Source organism: Ictidomys tridecemlineatus, chromosome 12 (assembly GCF_052094955.1).
Source record: "Ictidomys tridecemlineatus isolate mIctTri1 chromosome 12, mIctTri1.hap1, whole genome shotgun sequence".
In the NCBI taxonomy this organism is placed as follows: domain Eukaryota; kingdom Metazoa; phylum Chordata; class Mammalia; order Rodentia; family Sciuridae; genus Ictidomys; species Ictidomys tridecemlineatus.
In genome coordinates, this window is record NC_135488.1 from 13,620,926 (window position 1) to 13,629,424 (window position 8,499).

At 35.4% G+C, this 8,499-nt stretch overlaps 1 pseudogene across 1 annotated transcript in view; it reads right to left on the minus strand.

Moving 5' to 3' along the window:
- Nucleotides 1-7,799, minus strand: part of LOC144369053 (endophilin-A1-like) — a 49,395-nt pseudogene extending 41,596 nt beyond the window's left edge. The window contains exon 1 of the transcript XR_013428485.1: nt 7,616-7,799. The product of XR_013428485.1 is annotated as an endophilin-A1-like (transcript). The remainder of the gene's footprint in view (nt 1-7,615) is intronic.
- Nucleotides 7,800-8,499: the final 700 nt, after the last annotated feature.

Genomic DNA, 8,499 nt, shown 5'->3' on the forward strand with positions numbered 1-8,499 from the left:
TTGGCAGTCTTTTGAAGGTTTCTTCTATTTCCTCAATTGATATTGGTCTGTTTAGGTTGTCTATATCCTCCTGACTCAATCTGGGCAGATCATATGACTTAAGAAATTTATCGATGTCTTCACTGTCTTCTATTTTATTGGAGTATAAGGATTCAAAATAATTTCTAATTATTTTCTGTATTTCTGAAGTGTCTGTTGTGATATTGCCTTTTTTCATCCTGTATGCTAGTAATTTGAGTTCTCTCTCTTCTTCTCTTCGTTAGCATGGCTAAGGGTCTGTTGATTTTATTTATTTTTTCAAAGAACTAACTTTTAGTTTTGTCAATTTTTTCAACTGTTTCTTTTGTTTCAATTTCATTAATTTCAGCTCTGATTTTAATTATTTCTTGCCTTCTACTTCTTTTGCTGTTGTTTTGCTCTTCTTTTTCTAGGATTTTGAGATGAAGTATGAGATCATTTATTTGTTGGTTTTTTCTTTTTTTAAGGAATGAACTCCAAGCAATGAATTTTCCTTAGAACTGCTTTCAATGTGTCCCATAGATTCCGATATGTTGTGTCTGTGTTTTCATTTATCTCTAAGAATTTTTAAATTTCCTCCTTGATGTCTTCTATAACCTATTGATCATTCAGTAACCTATTGTTCATTTTCCAAGTGATGCATGATTTTTCCTTCCTTCTTTTATCATTGATTTTCAGTTTCATTCCATTATGATCAGATAAGATGCATGGTATTATCTCTACTCCTTTATATTGTCTAAGAGTTGCCATGTGACATAATATATGATCTGTTTTTGAGAAGGATCCATGTGCTGCTGAGAAAAAAGTGTAACTGCTTGATGTTGGGTGGTATATTCTATATATGTCAATTAAGTCTAGGTTATTAATTGTGTTATTGAGTTCTATAGTTTCCTTATTCAACTTTTGTTTGGAAGATATGTCCAGTGGTGAGAGAGGTGTGTTGAAGTCTCCCATGATTATTGTATGGTGGTCTATTAGACTCTTGAACTTGAGAAGAGTTTGCTTGATGAAAATAGCTGCACCATTGTTTGGGGCATATATATTTATGATTGTTATGTCTTGTTGGTGTATGGTTCCCTTTAGCAGTATGTAGTGTCCCTCTTTATCCCTTTTGATTAACTTTGGCTTGAAATCTATTTTATTTGATATGACACTACTGCTTGTTTCCGAAGTCCATATGAGTGATATGACTTTTCCCAACCTTTCACCTTCAGTCTGTGTATGTCTTTTCCTATCAAATGCGTCTCCTGTAGGCAGAATATTGTTGGGTCTTGTTTTGTGATCCATTCTACTAGCCTGTGTCTCTTAATTGGTGAGTTTAAGCCATTAACATTTAGGGTTATTATTGAGATATGGGTTGTTCTTCCAGCCATATTTGTTTATTTATGTTACTAAACATGGTTTGTTTTTCTCTTTGATTATTTTTCCCCCCTTTACTGTCCTACCTCCCACTGTTGGTTTTCATTGTTATTTTCCATTTCCTTTTCCTGTAATGTTTTGCCGAGGATGTTTTGAACAGATGGTTTTCTAGCTGCAAATTCTTTTAACTTTTGTTTATCGTGGAAGGTTTTAATTTCATCTTTCATCCTGAAGCTTAATTTTGCTGGATACACGATTCTTGGTTGGAACCCATTTTTTTTCAGTGTTTGAAATATGTTATTCCAGGATCTTCTAGCTTTCAGAGTCTGTGTTGAAAGATCAGCTGTTATCCTGATTGGTTTACCCCTAAATGTAATATGTTTCCTTTCTCTTGTAGCTTTTAAAATTCTCTCCTTATTCTGTACATTGGGCATCTAGGTGTGGATCTCTTATGATTTTGCACATTCGGCGTCCTGTAGGCTTCTAGGATTTGGGATTCTGTCTCATTCTTCAAGTCTGGGAAGTTTTCTCATATTATTTCATTGAATAGATTGCTCATTCCTTTGGCTTGGACTTCTATACCTTCATCTGTTATGACAGATGCTGCCACAGGGAAGCAAATCAGAGTTTAAGAGAATGTTAGACGTCTTAAATGGAGCACAGGTAGTTTGTGGGTTTGGCAATTGATAATAAATAGGTAAATTAAGCACCCACTTGGATATGGGGTAATGAATGGTGGTTACATGAAAGAAGTTAAAATGTCACATGGAACATTAAAATATTTTCAAATTCTTAAGTTTTCTATCACCAAAGTTAAGAAAATGCAACTATTAGGAATGTATACACACTTACTTGAGAACCATGGAATGAGAATAATTGAATAAGCAGGTCACAGAGACATGAATAAAACAGCACCTGGGAAAGGTTGGCAGGAAGATCCAGGCTGATCCAACAGTGAGGCTTTTAATCATTTCCTACAAGGCAAGAAGTAGTTGTGCCTGTCCCCCAACTTCCTTGCTTAAAGGAAGATACCCCATGTATTCAGAAAGTTTGGTAGTGTTTTCAAAATATAATATTAGCAAAGGTGTGGTTACTAGAAGGATGGTGAAAAAAAAAGAAAAGAAAGTATTAGGTTGAGATTATTCTATCATTGACCATTATCATTCTTACCATTATTTTGCTAATCTACTTGAGCACTGCCTTTAATACAAATAGTCTGGAAATATACTATAAACACATAGTCAAAAGGAAGCTTGTCTTCATGAAATTTTAGGCCAGGCAGAAAGATGCCATTGAAGATCATCATCTGTGGGACTCCCATCCCTCTCACAGCTTTATACAAGCAGTTGAGTATCTCAGTCCCATGAGCCACATCTTTGTCACCACACTCCATGAAGGATACACAATTGGCATGGTGGGCACCCATTTGCCCACTCAGAGATGTGTGCTACTCTAAACATGTTGGCTGCACTTTTATTCCTTTGCTCCCATTCGAGAGACATCTCTGGAATCTAAGTAAGAGTGACATCATTAAAAAGAGATCTTGTTAGTAATGCATTACTTGCTATGAAACTCAAGAGATGACTAGCATTCTTCACAATACAGCTAGGAACTATGGGTTTAGCCTGTTTCAATGTGGGCGTGATAGGGAATTCAGTAGTTTCTGGGTCTTTTTTTTTTTTAACACCTCTGATAGCCAAAAGTTCTTTCTATATTGAGCCAGAATCTGTCTACCCATGGTTTCTACCCATTAATCCCAGTTTTCCCACTTGGGGTTCAACCCCTCTCCAACTCAAAGACACTGTCCTATCAGCCTTTCCCCTCATCCCACTCTACCAGCAATCATCACCTTCTCACTCTCACTTGCAAGGACAGTCTTCTTGTTCTTTCTCAACATCCTGCTTTTATTAAAACTTGAGGCTGCCCCTTAAGAAGAATTCTGTTTACCAAAGGGCCTAGAAACATGTTTCTAACCATAGAACCTCTTCTAGTTAAAACATAGAGAATTTCCATTACAAAAAAATAACAATAAATAACAATAAATCCCTTGGCTAGGAATTCTGCATTATCCATACTTTCAGAGACAAGAGAAAAATTCAAGTAGTCTCTCCTCTAGGAAGCTTCCACTGATCTATCCAATTGAGTTAGGCATCTATCCTAGATCTACAGAGGTTTTCCCCATGGCACTAAGAACTATGTCCTATTTGCTACAAATTTATGTGTCTTTTTTTCCCCTCCAAATTGGCAGCCTCTTTCAAGCAGTAACTGAGCCTCATTTATCTCTGTACTTGGTACCCAGTATAATGCCTGACACATTATCATTTACAGATTTTCCAAGTGAATTAATAAACATAATAACACAACAAAAAAACACAGAATCATTACAGTAACTAATAAAATCTGAGAAGGAATCAGAGAGCCCTCAAATTCTAGAAGTTTCATTTTTAAAAAATCTATAGCTTTTCAAGGAACAAACCCACCCAGTGTCTGTACCATAGTAATGAATTTTGCCTGTGTTTAATGAAGCTTGTAAGCAACAGATAACATTTAAGCCTAAAACAGAACCAATTTCATTCAAGGTACTTAAGAGGAGGAGACAGATCATTATGGAAAGGGTTCCTGCAGAGCAACATAGCCATAGGCTCCCCCAAATTAGCTCAGGGAGGGTTAGGCTGGAAGGCTGGGAGACATGAGGGGATCTGACTGCATCTTAGCAGGAAAGTGTGGGGCAGCAATTAAAGAAGCAACCTCCAGGAATATCTACCTCTCTCTCCCAGTAGCAGCGATGCCTAATGCAGACCTCTAATTTATTTTGTTTTGTTGTCTAATTGCACATCTGAGAATACAGCTGAACAAAGGGCTCTCTACCTCAACTGTTTGATGATCAGAAAACCAATTGAGGGTAGACAATTCTTCTGAAGACCTGGGAACGTTGAGCTAAAATATTATAATATACAAATTAACCGGAAAGAAAAGATTTGAGATTCTAAATCCAAAGCAAGTACTTTTCAATTAGTGCAAATCTTATAGCTTAAGTAAATCAATTATGTGTAGAGTCCAAAATTTGAAAGAGTCACAGATGAGACAAAGGATGCATGAAATAAGATGAAGTAAAATAATTTCGACACTGAACTGAAATCTAAATCTCTGAATTTACTTAGATAAAACCCTAAATGCAAAATCATTAGTAGGTCCTTTAAATAATTAGAGGTTTATTTTGTTGCAGGAACTCTGGATTTTAAAAATAAAACCTTCAGAAACTTTATATAATCGATCATGTGGGATTAGGCCCCAACTTCCTTAATAAGAGAAATGAATCCTACATTTCATCTTCATCCTCTAGGGACACCTGTACTTGCCTAAATAAAATACTTGTAAGATTCTCTTTTATTTTAATTAGCTTGTAAGACTCACATAGGTTTCATAGCAAAATAAGTCTCCAAAAAGGTCTAATGAATTGCTTGTTGATAAACTCTATTCTTCAGATTTGCTTTTCTTTTTAGACTCACTGAAGAAACAAAAATTTTGTCTTCACATAGTCAGTGAGCTATGTGACTTATTTGCTTTAGTCCTGCAAGATGCTGAAATCAAGACCAACTTCCAACACTTGGTACTTAGTTTCAAACTTCTAAATCCCTGCCTAATCTGTCATAATGGCACAGCCCTGGCCATGTGGTACTCAGGAAGAGAATCAAAGGATAAAAGGAGGACTAAGCAAGACTGGGCACAGAGTGAGGCTGAGCCTAACACAGCCCTGTGGCTGTTCCTAGAAGGGGTAAGAACTCCACTATTAGGAGTGGAGAAGTCAAGACATTCTGGGAATGTGTGTCAGTGTTTAGAGACTTAGATGCTGTAGAAGGATGGGCAGAATACTATTCCCAGAACTATAAATATCAGTGGTTGACAGCTTTGCCTGAAGATAGGTGGTATTAATAAGATGAAAAAAAGGGACCAACACAGACATTTTAGTCCCTGCTGATTAATAAACAAAACAAAACAAAACAAAACAAAAAAAAAACACAAATAACTCAATCCATAAATGGGACCAAGGACCTGAACAGACACTTCTCAAAAGAGGATATACAATCAATTAACAAATATATGGAAAAATGTTCATCATTTCTAGCAATTAGAGAAATGCAAATCAAAATTACTCTAAGATATCACTAAAGTCAGAATAGCAGCTATTATGAAAACAAACAATAAATGTTGGTGAGGATGTGGGGAAAAAGGCATACTCATACATTGCTGGTGGGACTGCAAATTAGTATAGCCAATATGGAAAGCAGTATTTTCCAGTATTCCTTGGAAAACTGGGAATGGAGCCACCATTTAACTCAACTAACCCACTCCTTAGTCTATACCCAAAGGACTTAAAAACAGCATAACCCATTTGAATCAAATGTATGATATGTCAAGATCATTGTATTGTCTTGAGCAACTAATAAAAAAAAATGAGGCTTCTTACAATAGAGATTAAATGAGAAAAAAATTTAAAGATGTGTTTATTGTAAATCTTTATTGTACCAATAAGCCTGATAGTCCTTCAATGTAAAATTTTCTCCCAGCATCTAGTAATGAATAATGACTTGTATGTTCTTCTGATACCAAATAAAAACAATGAGTTAACCTCTTAATAGAATTTGAAAAAACAACAACAGCATACTACAGGGACACAGCCACATCAACGTTTATAGCAGCACAATTTACAATAGCTTAACTGTGGAACCAACCAAGATGCCCTTCAATAGATGAATAGATTTTAAAATGTGGTATATATACACAATGGAATATTATTCAGCAATAAAAGAGAATAAAATCATGGCATTTGCAGGTAAATGGATGGCGTTGGAGAAAATAATGCTAAGTAAAGTTAACCAATTCCAAAAAAACAAATGCCAAATGTTTTCTCGGATATAAGGTGACTGACCCATACTGGGGTAGGGAGGTGGAGCATGGGAGAAATAGACAAAATCTAGATAGGGCAGAGGGGTGGGAGGGGAAGGGAGGGGGCGGGGGTTAGCAATGATGGTGGAATGTGATGGACACCATTATCCAAAGTACAGGTACAGAGACATGAATTGGTGTGAATATACTTTATATACAAACAGAGACATGAAAAATTGTGTTCTATATGTGTAATAAGAATTGTAATGTATTCCACTGTCATGTATTTAAAAAATAAAATCAATTAAATATTAAAAAAGACTTTACAAACAAAAAACATCAAAACTGAGACAGTCACTGGAAATGATGTGGACAAAATGAAAAAAAGTTAAATCTATCTCTCAGGCCTCTAAAATATTTCTGATATAGGCAAATCAGAATATAAAGAAAAAATGCTTTTTTATAAAAATGTACAGAAACAAAATTCTTAATTATGCTTAAATGTATTTTCCAGGTATTATACAGGCTTGGGATAACCTTTATCAAGTACAGGATTTGTACTCCCAGATCCATCACCATCAACAATTGAAAACCCAAGATATTTGCACAATTCAATACACACTCTTCATCATAAGCCTAAATACCACTTGCTATGAATAGCCTCAAAGTGAAAGAGAAAATACAGCTTATACCCCAGGAAAAATGAAATGAGACATTTTATTCATTACCTCTACCTTTATTTATTGAGAACCTGTGATCTTTTAGGCAGAACCTTAAATTAATTATATTAGTCTTAATCCTTAATAAAAATTTTCCAAGTGGGTATAAGTATTCTCATGTTATATATTTACACACTCTGAGCAATAAATGTACTTTGCAACAAGCGGTGGAAATGGAGTTGGAGCCAAGGCAGATATGCTCCAAAACTGCATTCTGTCCATACTACCCTGCTGGATCTGGATGGCACCATCCTGTCAGAAAGTCCTCTACAGTCAGAAAGTGACTCAGCCTTCAGCTTCTCCCAAAAACATTTGGGACATCTTTCTCCAACTTCTCCACTTTTCTTCCCACCTTACCCTCATTCAACCATCAGCTCCACATAATCCTTATGTAGAAAAGAGATGATAGGACCTACTAGGAGTAGAGCATTATGACACTCTACTTTTCACTGAGCACAGCACTGAGGGATGATAGGATACTTAAAATCTCCTATTTTGGAATACACTTCAAAAGGACAATATCTTTGAAAACAATGAAATTTGTTCTCAGATATCAGTAGAGAGCAGCTCCCCCTGGCCATCTAATGGTGGAAAACTTATGGCAAAGGAAACTCATGGTGGTGGGGACTTACCCTCTCCATCTCTTTGAAGTCATCTTCTAGCTTGGTTCCTTCAGCTCCTCCAACCTTCTCACTTACTTTCTGCAGGGGGAAAAAAAACAAGAAAATTAATATAGTTTCTTTTACAAAGATGTAATTAAGCACTTTCAGAAACATCATTTTGTCATCAAAGGTTCAAAAAATTTTTAAAAATAAAAGAAACATCATTTAATGCACTCTCACAATCATTTTCAGAATTAGGTGGATAGTCCCATTTTCATAGTAAGAAACTGTGGTTCAGAGGGTTTAAAAACAACCTTCTGTGGGTATTGAAGCAAGTTTTTAAACTTCTATCTTCCTATTTCAATGCTGGTGCTCTTTCTGCTACATAAATCATCATACAAATATACCTAATCACTAACATTTTCCTTATGGAAGTTCTAAGGAGCAGTATCGTATAATAGTCATTTCCCTCCAATAATGGCTCTTAAATGCTATCTAGGTAGAAAATTGCTACTCCTTCAACTTATTCCTCAGTGGGCTATTGAACAGATAATCACAAGTATTTATCAAACTATTAAACAACAAAAAAAAGAAATCAGTCTACTTGATCTTCAGATAAAAGGACTTGAATACCTATCTTTCACAGCTCCCTGTAGCTCTCTACACATCCAGAAGGCAAACTATATGGAAAGATAGTAAAGGTATTTCTTTGCAACCAATCACTTCCTATTATCATACATTTTATATTTATAAATTAACACATGCACATTATCATTTTCCACGTGTAATTTATGTTCACAAAAAATAAGCTGATATTTTCTGAAATAATTATTCAAATTAAGGATAATAAAAAATACTCTGATTTCACTGAAGATAGGAAAGAAAGTTGAATACTGATTACACAGGACTTCATT